The sequence below is a fragment of the Onychomys torridus genome, chromosome 1 (genome assembly GCF_903995425.1).
Source record: "Onychomys torridus chromosome 1, mOncTor1.1, whole genome shotgun sequence".
NCBI lineage: Eukaryota > Metazoa > Chordata > Mammalia > Rodentia > Cricetidae > Onychomys > Onychomys torridus.
Genome location: NC_050443.1, coordinates 99513922 through 99528511, shown reverse-complemented (window position 1 = coordinate 99528511; position 14590 = coordinate 99513922). Strand labels below are relative to the sequence as shown.

General features: G+C 45.7%; 1 protein-coding gene across 2 annotated transcripts in view; it reads right to left on the bottom strand.

The window, feature by feature from the left end:
- Nucleotides 1–14590, bottom strand: part of Hs3st2 (heparan sulfate-glucosamine 3-sulfotransferase 2) — a 105923-nt gene that overhangs the window by 1624 nt on the left and 89709 nt on the right. The window lies entirely within an intron of this gene.

Here is a 14590-nt window from a genome sequence, read left to right as displayed (position 1 = left end):
AATGATTTCTACCAAACAGCAAGTCTCTGTATCCATAGGTTCTGCAGCCAGAGATCCGACCAATTGTGGATTGAAAATATTTGGGGAGGCCAGGCAAGTATGATGGCCTGAGTTTGGATCCCCAGAATCCATGTAAAGATAGTTATCTGTATTCTGTGAATACCAGCACTCCTATGCAAGATGGGCAGAGTAGAGACACTCTGGAGGCTACTGGCCAGCTAGCTTGGTATATACAACAGAGAAACAAAGGCAACCTGCCTCAAACAGGATGGAAGATGAGGAATGGTACCTGAGGCTGTCCTCTGACCTCCACATGCACGACCTGCTACACACACACACACACACACACACACTGTACACACACACACACACTGTACACACACTATATATACACATACACACTGTACACACAGACACACACAAAGACACACTGTACATACACATACACACTGTTGACACATTCACACACACTGTACACACACATACACACTATACACACATATACACACACATACACACACATACACACTATACACACACACTGTACACACACAAACTAAAAATATTTTAGGAAAAGGTATACATGCTAAATATATACAGATGTTTCTTTGTATATAATATTGATGCTGCATTATGTACTATAAACCAGTCACCTAGAGATGATTCAAAGACTACATGAGTGGGAGTGTGGACCACACACAGATACTACACCATTATATAAGAGACTTCAACATCCACAGAGTTTGGAATCGTGGCAACTTACACCAAGGATGACCCTATCCTTCATAATGAAGAAAGGCCAGATATGGCCTCTTGTCTCAGGAAGGAGACACAGGACTCTGGTAATTGTAGCTAGTGCTGTGGGGGGAACTGTATGTGGGTGGGGAGAGCCAGGCAATCGGGGATAAACGAGAATTACATTTGATTGTATAATCTTTTACACTGCTTGAAATTTTTAATGTGTTTATTATGTATTCAAAAAGATACAAAGTAAGCCGTTGAGTATTATCCTGGCAAAAAAATATATTTCTTCAAATATATTAAAATCTTTTTTTTTTTTTGAGGAGCAAAAAGCTTGTTTTTGCAAGAATAGCAACAGTTATAGAAATGAGTTCTGACATCTTCTGTGGAAGAACTTCTGAATTACACCCTTTGTGTAGGCTGCATGAAGCAAAGACCTCTCCAGGCTGGTAGCAAGCTCGGTCAGAGCCAGGCAATGCAGCCCTCTTCCCCTTGTTTTTTAATTTTCTGGCTCTGCTTGGGACTTCAAGGGATGAGGGCAGCCGCTCTGCAGTCTCAGGTCCAGATGTATCTCTCTCCAGCCTTGATGGAGAACACCCCTAGCTCCCAGTTGCTACTATTTTTTTGAAGGTCATGTTTTTGTCTTTAAACGAACATTTCTTGCTGCAGGCTGCACATGAACATTATTACATAAGGGTGTAACTTCTTTCTTTCTGATTCTTTCTTGGTTAGTTTGTTTCTTTCTCCCCTACACCTTTATTTAAATAAAGATCTCAGGGTTCTTTCTATCCTAAACTAATCAATTCAAAGCATTTTGGGCTAGGTCTGTTTTAAAGCTGTTCTAAAATTCACACAGAGTCAGATGAGGCCAACAGGAAAGCATCGGAGTTAAGACAAACTATCTCCCCCGTCTTACTGCCCTCCAACAGTGCACTTCATCAGCCCCCAACACACCCCTTCCTCACACTTCTTGGTGTCACAGACTCTCCATTCCCGGCATCCTCCCTCCTCCTGTCTCCTCCACCTGGCCTTACAGCTCTCCAACTTCTTCTCTGTCACCAGTTTCGCTGTGCTTTCCTCTAGAGCAGTGGTTCTCCACCTTCCTAAGCCTGCGGCCTTTTAATACAGTTCCTCATGTTTGTGGTGACCCCTGACCACAAAGTTACTTTTGTTCCTACGTCATAACTCTAATCTTGTCATTGTTATAAATCATAAGGCAAACATCTGTTTTCAGATGGTCTTAGGTGACCCCTATGAAACGGCTGGTGATCCCCCAGAGGGTCGTGACCCACAAGTTGAGAATCACTGCTTTAGAAACTCTTACAGTCAAACTTTGGGCCTTGTCATTGAAAGTGTCATGATTCTAAAATGTTTCACCCGCAGTTTATTTTAGGGCCACAAAATGAGTTTAGTGAGGACTCGCCCAAAGACATATCCACCTAGAACCTGTGAGTGTGACTATTGGGGGAAAGAGTCCATGAAGATGTAAAGGTGAAGTCCCGCATCCCGGATGTGTGTGACTCAAATCCACAGCAGTAACCTTGGACACGCAGGGAAGAGGGTAAGCTGATACAGTAAAGCTGAAGGCCAAGAACAACACAGCTGTCACCAGAAGCTATGACAAGCACAGAGCAGTGCTCCTTCATAGCACATAAAGGAGACTGACCCTGTAACCAATCTGACCTCCAACACCAGAAAAAGAATCACTTCTGTTGATACAGTGTTACCTGGTTTCCGTCTGTTATGGCCGCCACAGGAAATGACTGGTTACAACTTTGTCTCCTTTTACTTTTTACCACAGTTCCAAACTCATTATACCTGTCCTCAAATTTATCTCTGAGCCTCTTCTGGGGGCTCACAGAGGCTCCCTAGTAAGGCCTTACTCAAGGTCAGAAAGTCTGAGCTTGCTTTGCCCCAGTAGGGCTGCATAACGGAATGATTTGGCCAAAGGCAGGGGTACCAGGCGTTTTGTAGGGTCTACACTTGTTGGTACCTTATGCCTTGATCTTGGAAGGGGGAAGTCTTTTGCCCCTTCCCTTGCTGATGCATAAAAGGCCCATTAGGAATAAAGTCTGGGTAGCTGGCGTTGACCCAGGGCCCTTCCAAAGCTGTTCTGTGTCTCTGTCTTTCTCTTTGTCTAGGTCTATATTTCTATCTAATATTTCCTCATCCCTCTCTCCTCCCCCTCAAGGACCCTTCAACAGGTCAGAGCTGGTCTCTGACACCTCTTGGTTTCACTTTCTTCTGTATTCTGGACCCAGTGAACAATAATTTCAATATAATCATCATGTATCTCTTGGTCTCTCATTCTCCAACAATGCAGCATTCCAACTCTCCATCCATTCCAAATTCTGTGCCCAAATTTTTAACCAGTAGACAGAATTGCCTTCAGACAGTTATCAGTTCTAGCTTTGGTTGAGTCTTCAGCTGTGTGTTTGTACAGCACCCCTATCATTCTGCAATGTTTCAAATTCTCACTGTAAGTCCCCAACCCTGCTTCTCTTACCCATTCTTAATATGGGATTAGTGTCCCCACGCAAGGAAGGTAGAAGCTCTCATATCCCATTCTTTCAGTTTTCCTCTATCCCATCTTGAAACGGACTCTTTTCTGGAACTATCCCAAGCCCTCTCAGAGGTCCATCTGTGAGAAAAAGGTGTGCTGGCCTCATCCTCATGGTCTACCTGTGAGAACAAGGCTTGCTGGGCTCACGATTCACCTGTGGGAACAAGAGTTCTGGGCTCATGGTCCACCTGTGGGGACAAGGGTGCTGGGTTCATCGTCCACCTGTGGGAACAAGGGTGCTGGGTTCATCGTCCACCTGTGGGAACAAGGGTGCTAGGTTTATGGTCCATCTGTGCTCAGCCCATTTCCTCAGGCTTCTCTGAATACTCATCCTTAGGCTCTACATTCACTGTGCAGGAAGGCCCATATTTTTGTTTTGAGACCAAGGTCATCAACCCATATGGGATGAAAGTTTTAATAGTGGTTATTAGTGAAAGGACCAAGCAGACGTCATTGCAGTCTGTCAGTCTTCTCTCAGAGATCAGGCCTCAATTTCAGCTTTCTGAGACTCAAGCAAGCAGTTTCTGGGAGGGCCGTGAACAAAAGACACAGTCCTTGCAGTAGCTCCCTTTCTGCACGTACTCTGACGGCTCAAGGTTCAGCCAGTTGTTTGCTGTCTGGGACCTCTCACCAACTTAGAGCTACATGCAAGGGTCAATGTGAATGTGTGAGGCCAGCCAGCCTCCATGGCAGCTCAAGGCCTGCCCCCAAAATGATAACTGTAACCCCCAACCCCAAAGTAAATTCAAAGGTAACACACCCTCACCCAGTCATATGATGTTAAGGTTTGCACCACCCTGCTTGTGGTTTTTCCCTTTAAAAACCCCTCACCCTGAGAGCTCAGGGCCGTCCTCCTCCACCCGCTGTGTTGAGTGTTGAACGTGGACCAAGCCTGGGCTTGCTTGTTATCAATAACCACATGTGTGTTTTGCATCAGATATCAGTTCTGTGGTAGTCTTGCTTGGGGGTCTCACAGTGTGGCCACAACATTAGTATGGAGAGGGCCAAGTTTTAAATGTGGGATATCAAGCCCGGTATGGTAGCATATCTGTAATCCTAGAACTTGGAAGGCAGAGGCAGGTGGGTTATGAATTTGTGGGTAGCCTGAGCTACATAGTGATACTCCCCTGTCTCAAAAGAAGAGAGAAGGGATGAGGGAATTAAAACAACCCCAAATGCATTTCAATAGAATCTTCAGAAGGAGTTTCTCAGATATAAACTTGGTTTACATTATAATTAGAAGGTGGGGTTGTGATGAGAGTAGACCTATGGCACGTATGGAGCAGGACACATAAACCACCTCTATTGTTTTCCAAACTCTGTGGGCGTAATTGATGCAAAGGGTTTCCCCAGCACAGGGACTTGGTGCTTGACAGGCCATTAAATACATATCTTTGCAATATCCTTTAGTACAATAGCGAATGTCTGAGAAGGAATTCATGGAGGCAGCATTTCTCAAGCTTTAGTAGGCCTACTGTGAACTCTGGCCCTCAGCATCCATTAACATCTCCCCCTTTACTAGTTTGGAAAATTCTGATCAATTCTGGTGACATCCAGAGTAGCACAGCATCCTCCAGCTGGACACTAATAGAGACTCTACCATCCTAATTCCTAAAAACCAACATGATCAGTGCCAAAGTAAGGGGGCATGTGCACCTGCTGTGAAAGCATGGGCTCTGGGTTTAGATTTTGATAACTGCAAAAATGTCCAGGTGTGACTGGGCATGCCAGTATTCACAGTAACATAGAGGCAGCAGAGACAGGAGGATTGCTGGGGCTTGCTGGCTGCCAGCCTAACTCTAGGTGCAGTGAGAGACCGTATCTCAAGGGAATAAGGGGTAGGGAAGTATTAGAGCAGGGCAGCCAAGGTCCTCCTCCAGCTTTGGCTGGCACACACACACACACACACACACACACACACACACACACACACACGCCAGACTATAAGTTCACAGTAGTTATGCCAAAAGAAAGGCCCCTGTGTCCAGCAACCCTTCTCTGTCTCTCCAAAGAACACTCTTAGATGTTCATTTCTTTTTACATCATTGGAACAGGTCACTAGAGCCTGTGATGATATTGTGGGGAGAGGCTGGATGTCCACCTCCGTGCTCTCCACACATAGGTGGGGACATGAGCCTGCACCTTGAGGTCTGCTTTTTTTCCTTATACCACAGATGAAATTATGCTTGTTTACAGTTTCTAGCAAACAGCAGAATGCTTCTCCTACTGCATATTCCTCTTGAGTCTCTGTATCCCTTCTTTTCTACATAATGCTGAAAAAAAAAATACCAGGAGACTATTCCTACACTTGCTGTTTGGACTTGCCCCCCATCTGTTGTTTTAACTTGCTCAGCAATGATTTTCCCCACAGCCAGTCACAGTCTGGATTTTCCTTCCTGGAACTGAGCTGCCCCTCTTGCTTTGGACAAAGACTTGCACACACACCTGTATGTGTGTGTGTGCGTGCACGTGTGTGTGTGTGTGTGTGTGTGTGTGTGTGTGTGTGTGTGTGTGTGTGTGGTTTTCTTACATGTACGTCTGTGCACCATGTGTTTGCAGTGCCCATGGAGTTCAGCAGGGGGCGTCTGATCCTATGGAACTGGAGTTACAGATGTGAATCCCCAAGTGGGTATTGGTTGAACTTGGGTCCTCTGGAAGAGCAGTCAGTGCTCTTAACAGTTGAGCCATCTCTCCAGGCCTTCTCTATATATTTGAGATTTAAATGGAGCCAACAACCTCTCTAATCCAGGAATGTTCTGAATTCCTCAGTCTCTTTCAAGTTCCCGACTTTCCCCAGTCTATTCTGCATCTTCCCAATAGACTCTCTCCCGTTTCTCTCCTTCTGCATGATCATCCTGAATGACCTACTTGCTCTCCCATACAGGAAGTGATTCATACGTTGATAATGGGAGATGTAACTTCAGCTTTTCTGTCTTCTACACTGCAGGGTCTGAGTGTCTCTGGACTGGACACTACTCCTCAACAGCCAAACTCACTAGTTTCCTCCACAAATCATATTGCTTTAAAGACCCGGAAAAGAATGTCTGTCTTTTTTCCTTGGAACAAGTGCCTTCCCAGCCTTCCCAAGTCTGCGTCCTCCTCGCCTAGTCACAGGGTGTCCACACTTGTTTTCTCTCTGCCATCATAGCTTCCCAGGCGCATGCTTCTGCTGGCTTCAATCCAGTCTGCCACCAGCACAAACCCTCTAAAGCAAATCCAATCAACTCAAGCCTTGGTGATTCTTTTGAATAAAGCCTGTATTCCGTGGAGTATGATTTCCCTGCCTTTCTAAAATTAATCCCCATCATTTCCTGGTAAGCTTCATGCTATACCAAACATAAAACCCACTCTCTCCAAACACAAGGTTGTTTTTTTTTTTTTTTTATAAGTGTTTTTCTTTGGCTGAATTTATTTTTTTGTGGGTACATGTGCATGTGCATACACTTACACATGGAGGCTGGAGGTCATTCCTCAAGAATATGTCCACCATATTTTTTGGAGAGCCGGTCTCTCATTGGCTTGGAGTTTGCCAGTTCAGCGAGGCTGGTGGCCACGGAGCCCCAGAGATCCACCCATTTTAACCCCCACTGCATGGAGATTGCAAGCACGGGTCTCCACCCCTGTGTCTACTTTCTGTGTAGATTCTGAGGCTGAAATGCATCCTCTTGTTTGTGTGGCAAGCACTTTGCTGGTTGAGCTGTCTTCACACTCTGGATTTTTAATTTTTTAAGGATCGGTACTGGCTTTTGTCTTGCTTGTTCTGATGAATGCTTCCTTATCTTTACAAATCCAAACTGAAGTCACACATCTGTGACCCTTCCTTGTCATCTCCTAGTGTTTCATATTCATCAGCATCATCCTGTCTTTTGGTAATTATCCCTATGTCTCTTTTTATTACTAAAGATCATTAGCTATTTGGACATGTCTCTTGTTTATTTCTGCCTTCGGCATATAACCCAGCCCACCATCATTGCTCAGTGATTGGATCCAAGATTCAACCTCAGAAATAGGCCTGTTGGGAAGTGTCCTGTGTTAGCCAGCTTTCTGTTGCTGTAACAACAACTTAATGACCTACACAATAAACTTATAGGGAAACATGTTTATTTTGACTCACAGTGTTGGATGGTCCAGTGTGTGGTTAATGGGCTCCATTTCTTGGGGCCTGTGGTGAACATGGAGGAGAACATGTGGTTGAGGATGCTTTCTACTTCACAGACAGGAAGCATAAAAGGAGCTGGCACTAATACCCTCCTCAAGAGCACACTTCCATGACCAAAGGGCCTCCTGCTAGGCCCCACCTCTTAGAGGTTGCACCACTTCCCACTAGCACCACTGGCTGGGGGTGGGGGGTGGGCTAAGCTGCTAACATATTGGCCTGTGGAGGACAGAATTGCAAACCATAGTGTGGATTCTGAGTCCTCAGATATCAATACTGGTTTAGAAGCTTAGTACTTCTTTAGCATTCTGGCAGAGGAAGCCTTGGCAGAGAATCCTGAGAAGTGGTTTTGTTTTGTTTTGTTTTTCTTTTCTCTCTCTCTCTCTTTTTTTTTTTTTTTTGCTTGTTTTTTTCGAGACAGGGTTTCTCTGTGTAGCTTTGGCACCTTTCCTGGAACTCACTCTGTAGCCCAGACTGGCCTTGAACTCAGAGATCCGCCTGCCTCTGCCTCCCGAGTGCTGGGATTAAAGGTGTGTACCCCGGCATGTCATTGTGGTCATAGATGCCATAGACCAAGTGGGAAATCCAAGCTCTGCTTCCATCACACATTCCGGATGCAGGAAGGAAAACGAAGCATAAAGGAGTGTCTCCCACTTGTTTCTGTGTTGTTCTCTGCACTTTCTCCTGAGCTCAAGGCTCAGCCCTGTGCCTGGTGACCACCCTGGGAGCTCTCGGACAAGTACTTCACCTGCATCCCAAGCCAGACTAATTCAATTAGAAACGGAGCCCAGCCCCAGGAGCCTCAGTGGGAAAGCTGATGTTTCTAGTGGACAAAGAAGGGTCACTAGACTGTGTGTTTCAGCACCACAGCCTTCACTGGGGCTCTTCGTGGGTTACTGTGTGCCCCATGCTGCTCCCCCATGCATCCCTACTCGGTAAGAATGAAGTAAGGTAGGGCTGGGGATTTAGCTCAGTGGCAGAGGGCTTGCCTAGCAAGCTCAAGGCCCTGGGTTCGCTCCTCACCTCTGGAAAAAAAAATTAAAAAAAGAATGAAGTAAGACTCTATAGCTTGTTTTTGTTGTTGTTGTTTGTTTGTTTGTTTGTTTGTTTGTTTGTTTTTTAAACAAACTCTCACGTATTCCAGGCTGGCCTCAAACTTGTTTTGTGGTCAAGGGTGACCTTGCATTTCTGATTTTCTTGCCTCCACTTGACAAGTGCAGGGATCATAGGTTTGTGCCACCACATGAGGTTTATGTGGTTCTGGGGATCAAACCCAGGGTGTGCATGCTAGGCAAGCATTCTATTAATGGAGTCACATCCTTAGCCCCCAGTCCATTTTTAATAGCATATCTAGAGTCCCTACCACCATGATAATAGGGCTGTAAACTCTCAGAGTTTGGATTGCTGTCTTTGTCCATTCCTGTATTCTTGGCACTGGGGAGGAGGCAACTCTGAAAATATCCACTGAGGAGAGCAAGAGATAGACAAGGCTTTCCTTTGGGAAGGATGAGACAGGAGGACCATGCATGACTACATTGTCCACACCTAAGAATTCTGTGCTATGTCATCTAAAGGAAAAACTCAAAAGACTTCCTGCAGAGCTTACTAGAGAGAAAAATCTCCCCCCCCCAAATTTCCAGACATGACAAGATGGTTGGGAACACCATTTTAAGGGGGAAGGGGGGATTTATTTTAGCTCATGATTCCAGAGGTTTCAGTGTGTGATTAGCAGTTTCCACTATTCCTGGCTTAGTGATAAAATGTCCATTAAGCATATACCAGGTTCTAAGTTCAATTCCCAGCTCAACAAAAAAGGGGGAAAAAACCAAGGCAAGGAAAGGAAGAGCAAGGACAGTGTGGACAGAAGGACCGGCATGTACTGAAGATTACAGACAGGAGACACACATTTGAAGAAACTTCCTAGGGGTGGTGAGATGGCTTAGCAGGATCATCATGGTGTTGAGTACACACAAGACAGAGCTGCTCAACAGCTGAGCTGCTGGAGACTTGGGGACCTATAGGAAACTAGACTCATGTGTAGACCCTTCTACCAGAGGAGGAAGCCACCAATGTTTGTGGAAAGCTGAGTTTAGGTGCAGACCCTAAGATGGGAAGTGGGAGACTTCACCTCTCCATTCCTAGCTGGCCCACATAACTGTTAACGTCTTGTGGAGGGAAACTATACCACACATGTTTTTATATACCTGGTATGTAGTAGGTGCTAAATAAATGCTTCCACAATGAATATGTAAATGGAGAGAGGGCTGCACGGACAACCTTCAAAATTCTGCCCCCACACACCAGTAGGGTATTTTTTCCAACAAGTCTCTAGGTCTTTCCAGCCAGTCCGTCATCAATGGTGATGACGCCAGTGCCAGTTTTACTCTGTGTCCACTCTATAGCACCACCATCTGAGGACCAAGCCCTCAACATTTTAGCCTTTTGGGGACACTTCCTATCCAAACCACGACAGGTTTTCATCATCCTGGGGCTCTCTGGAAATTAGATTTCTGACTCACATTGGCCACCCAGTGGTATGCAGATGGCTCCCTCAGCTTCCACTGTCCACACAAGGTACAGCCTGCATACACAGGGGCCTGCTGGAGCTCAGCATTATTGGGAACACAGAGTAGGCCTGCCTCTGACTATTACAGATGGAGTCTCTGGCAAGCTTCCTTTCTGCTAAATCTGTGTGTTCTGCACTTGTGTTCTGGAAGGCTCAGCTGCCTGGGGGACTTTGGTGATTTATTAGCTCCTAAGTGGGCAACGAGGCTCCTTGAAAAGCTCTGTAGTCTCCAGAGGGATAATTAGCAGCTGCAGTGGGGGATAGAGGCCTCATTGCAAAAAGAGCAGATTCTGAAAGCAAAACTGCTAAACCACCATGCCCAGCCAAGCTCCAGACACCTGTGGCCATTTACCCTTTGGCTGAGGTAGACCCAGCCTGTGTCAAGAGGTCTCTTCCTTCCGTGTCTACAGCAGCAAACCCTTACTGTTAAGTGACCCAGGAGCAAAACACTAAATTCCAGTTTAAACTCTACCAGTCACTCTCTATTGAACGAGCCCATATGATATTGAAGTAGACAGCACGTCTATGGCTCTTTTGATCCTGGCTGTGGCCACTGCTGGGCTATAGCCAGAGTGGACCATTCAAAGTCCAGCCTGCCTGTCCTTCTCTAGGCTGTTTTTCATGCTGAAGGACCTTTGACATGTGCCCTTTGCATGAAGCATTTCTTTTTTCTTTTTTTAATTTTTCATTCACTTTACACACCAATCAAAGATCCACCTCTTCCCTCTTCCTGCCCCCAGCCTCCTCTACTCCTCCCATGAGAAGGCAAGGCCTCTCATGGGGAGGCACATCCATTAGAGGCAAGTCCAAGCAAGCTCTTACTCCTGCCTCAAGGCTGCACAAGGTGTCCCATCATAGGTAGTGGGCTCCAAAAGGCCTGCTCATGCACCAGGGATGGATTCTGATCCTACCACCAGGGGGCCCCCCCAAGCAGATCAAACTACACAACAGTCTCACCATGCAGAGGGCCTAGTCCAGTCCCATGTAGGCTCCACAGCCATTGATCCAAAGTTCAAGAGTTCCCACTAGTTTGGTTTGGTCTTCTCTGCAGGTTTCCCCATCATGATGCTGATACACTTGCTCATAGAATCCCTCTTCTCTCTCTTTGATTAGACTCCTGGAGCTCTGCCTGGTGTTTGGCTATAGATCTCTGCATATGCTTCCATCAGTCATTGGAGGGAAGCTCTGTGATGACAGTTGGGGTAGTCACCAGTCTGGTCACTGGGGTAAGCCAGTTCAGTTCAGGCACCCTCTCCACTATTTCTAGTAGTCCAAGCTGGGGTCATCCTTGTGGATTCCTGGCAACTTCCCTAGTACTGGATTTCTCTCTATTCCCATGCTATCTCCCTCTATCATGCTATCTCTTTCATTGATTTCCCCCTCCATCCCTGTTCCAGCTCAACCATCCCATTCCCTTATGTTCTGATCCCCTACCCCCTACCATCCATTGCCCACCCCTGACCCTCAGTTTACTCATGGAGATCTCATCTATTTCCCCTTCCCAGGGTGATCCATGTATCCCTCTTTGGGTCTTCCTTGTTAGCTAGCTTCTCTGGAGTTGTGAGTTGCAGTCTGGTAATCCTTTGCTTTACATCTACTATCCACTTATGAGTGGGTACATACCATGTTTGTCCTTCTGAATCTGGGTTACCTCACTCCGGATGTTATTTTCTAGTTCCATCCATTTGCCTGCAAATTTCATGATGTCATTGTTTTTCTCTGCTGAGTAGTACTCCATTGTGTATATGTACCACATTTTCTTAATCCATTCCTCAGTTGAGGGGCATCTAGGTTGTTTCCAGATTCTGGCTATTACAAATAATGTTACTATGAACATAGTTGAGCATGTGTCCTTGTGGTATTGTTGAGAATTCCTTAGGTATATGACCAAGAGTGGTATAGCTGGGTCTTGAGGAAGATTGATTCCCAGTTTTCTGAGAAACCACTACACTGATTTACAAAGTGGCTGTACAAGTTCACACTCCCACCAATAGTGGAGGAGTGTTCCCCTTGCTCCACATCCTCTCAAACATAATCTATCTGCAGTGCTTTTGATCTTAGCCATCTGACAGGTGTAAGATGGTATCTCAGAGTCATTTTGATTTGCATCTCTCTGAAGACTAAGGATGCTGAGCAACTCCTTAAATTCTTTCGGCCATTTGAAATTCTTCCTTTGAGACATCTTAACATATGTAGCAGATTATTGCATTTACCACAAAGCTTTCCCTGACTGATTTGTCATTTCCTTGGTCTAGAGGAGTGAGACATTTGTTTCTGCCCTTTATGATTACATGGTACCTGATATAGAAATGGCCCATTCTTTTTTCTCATTTTTCTTTATTAAGAAATTTTCTACTCACTCCACATGCTACCCACAGACCCCCCTCCCTCCTCCCACCCCAACCCTTTTTTCCAAGATACCCCACATCCTCACATCCCCCAAATCGAGGTCTCCCATGGGGAGTCAGCAGAGCCCAGCATACTGAGCCTAGGCAGGTCCAAACCCCTTCCCACTGCTCCAAGGTTGTTCAAGGTATCACAGCACAGGCACTGGATTCCAGAAGCCTGCCCATAGACCAGGGGCAGATCCCAGTCCCCATGGCTGGGTGCCCCCCAGTTTGTGCCAAACAACTATCTTCTGTATTCAGAGGGCCTAGTCCAGTCCCATGGGGGCTCCACAGCCACCAGTCCACAGTTCATGGGCTTCCACTAGTGTGGCCAGTCATCTCTGCACATCCTCCCATCATGATCTTGACGTCCCTCACCTACAGTATCTCTCCTCTCTCTCTCATCAATTGGATTCCAGGAGCTCAGCCTGGTGCCTGGCCGTGGATCTCTATATCTGCCTCCATCAGTCACTGGACAAAAGAGATGGCCCATTCTTGCTTGACACAATATCTTAGTTGAGAATCCCCTAGTGTCAGGTTAATAAAGGCAGGAATCCTTCCTGGCACATTTATGCATCAATAAAGCCTATTCCTGTAGTGGCATAATTCAGGTGTTCATTAATTAAACAAGCATTTGTTTAGCACCTGCTACATTCCAGGGATACAAAGATATGTCAAGCACACTTTTTTCCCCTTGAGGAGTTAACAGCTTTGTGGGAAAACTGGGACTGAAGGGGGTCTGCATCAGAACTCAGCTTCCTGCAAGAACTGGCTGCTTTATTCTCTGGCACAGGGTCTATGTCTGAAATGTTTCCTGTAGGTCCCCAAAGTCCCCAGTGAGGTCTTGTTGGCACCCAAAGCTCATCAACCAATCATTTGATAACCCTCTAACTGCCAAGGCTTCTCTCTTCATTGCCTTAAAGGGATGAGAGAGAGACAGTTTTCCCTAAGAGCACAGCCCCTCAGAAGTCAACCACTCTCCAGAACATTTGGACAGTACAAATTAGCCTTAAGAAGGAACAAAAGGACACAGCATTGGGTGGAAAGGGAAAAAAGGGGGTGAATCTTGGAAGAGTTGGGGGAAGAGTGACTATGCTAAACACATCGTATGAAATTCTCAAAGAACCAATACAATTTTATTTTTTAAAGAAAATTGGTGGAGGTGTGGAAGTAAGGGATCTTTCCCTGGGGATAAAAACCACAGGTGGTCCAGCCCTGGGCAGGTTGGTCCCTCCTACTTATTGAGAGAAGACAACATTACCTAGTCTCTCTGCCCCTTCTGCAGTAACTCTCAGTTTTCAAAGGTCTCTAATAAAGGCATACCTTAAGCACTGTGGGATTAGTCTTGAATTTTGTTGTGCAGGTTCATACCAAGTAAAAACCATACAGGGGACAGTGGGTTCCTTCAATGACCAGCCATGCATTCAAAGTCTTCAATTTCGGAATTCAAGAGACTATTTATTTGTTTATTTTTTTACAAAATTTCCATAATTTGCTCACCACAAGGAATGGGTATGCAGCAGGTATCAGCCATGTACAGGGTCATATACCACAAACCCAGAGAGGAACCAGCCAACAGCTGACACATGCCTGCTGCATCTCAGCCTAAATCTCTCCTAAGCTCAGAGACAGAATCATCTTGCTCCAACTTTCCAATAACCCCACCTAGCAGCAGCTCTTCCTGTTCCTGTTTGGGGGCTGTGGAAAGCAGGACACGGAGAACTAAGGGAAATCACCAACGCAACACTGTTGCAATCTGGATTCAAGCGCAGCTTCAGCACTGGAGGAAAACGTGAGAAACTGAAAAATTCATCTTGGCACCAAGACAGCCTTTCTAGGCATGAGACAAAAACCATGGAGAAGTTAACGCGCATTAGAAAAACGTGTCTCTGCAATGGGAAAGTGGCAAGTAAAATGGGAAAAGTCTTGGAGCATGTAAGCTGGGAACACAGAGGGATGGCTTCACATTGTTTCATTTACATGTTTTATATATTTTCTCTGACTCCTCCCAAATAACAAGCACTGGAGAAACAGGCAGTAGAAGAGAGGGACACAGGTCATGAGAAAGGAACCTCCAGAAAAAGCCCCAGATGGAAAAGTAAGTGCATGAAAACAATCGGGCTCTCTCTCAACACACACACATTTAAAGGAATGCAAATTCAAATCACCATGAGATT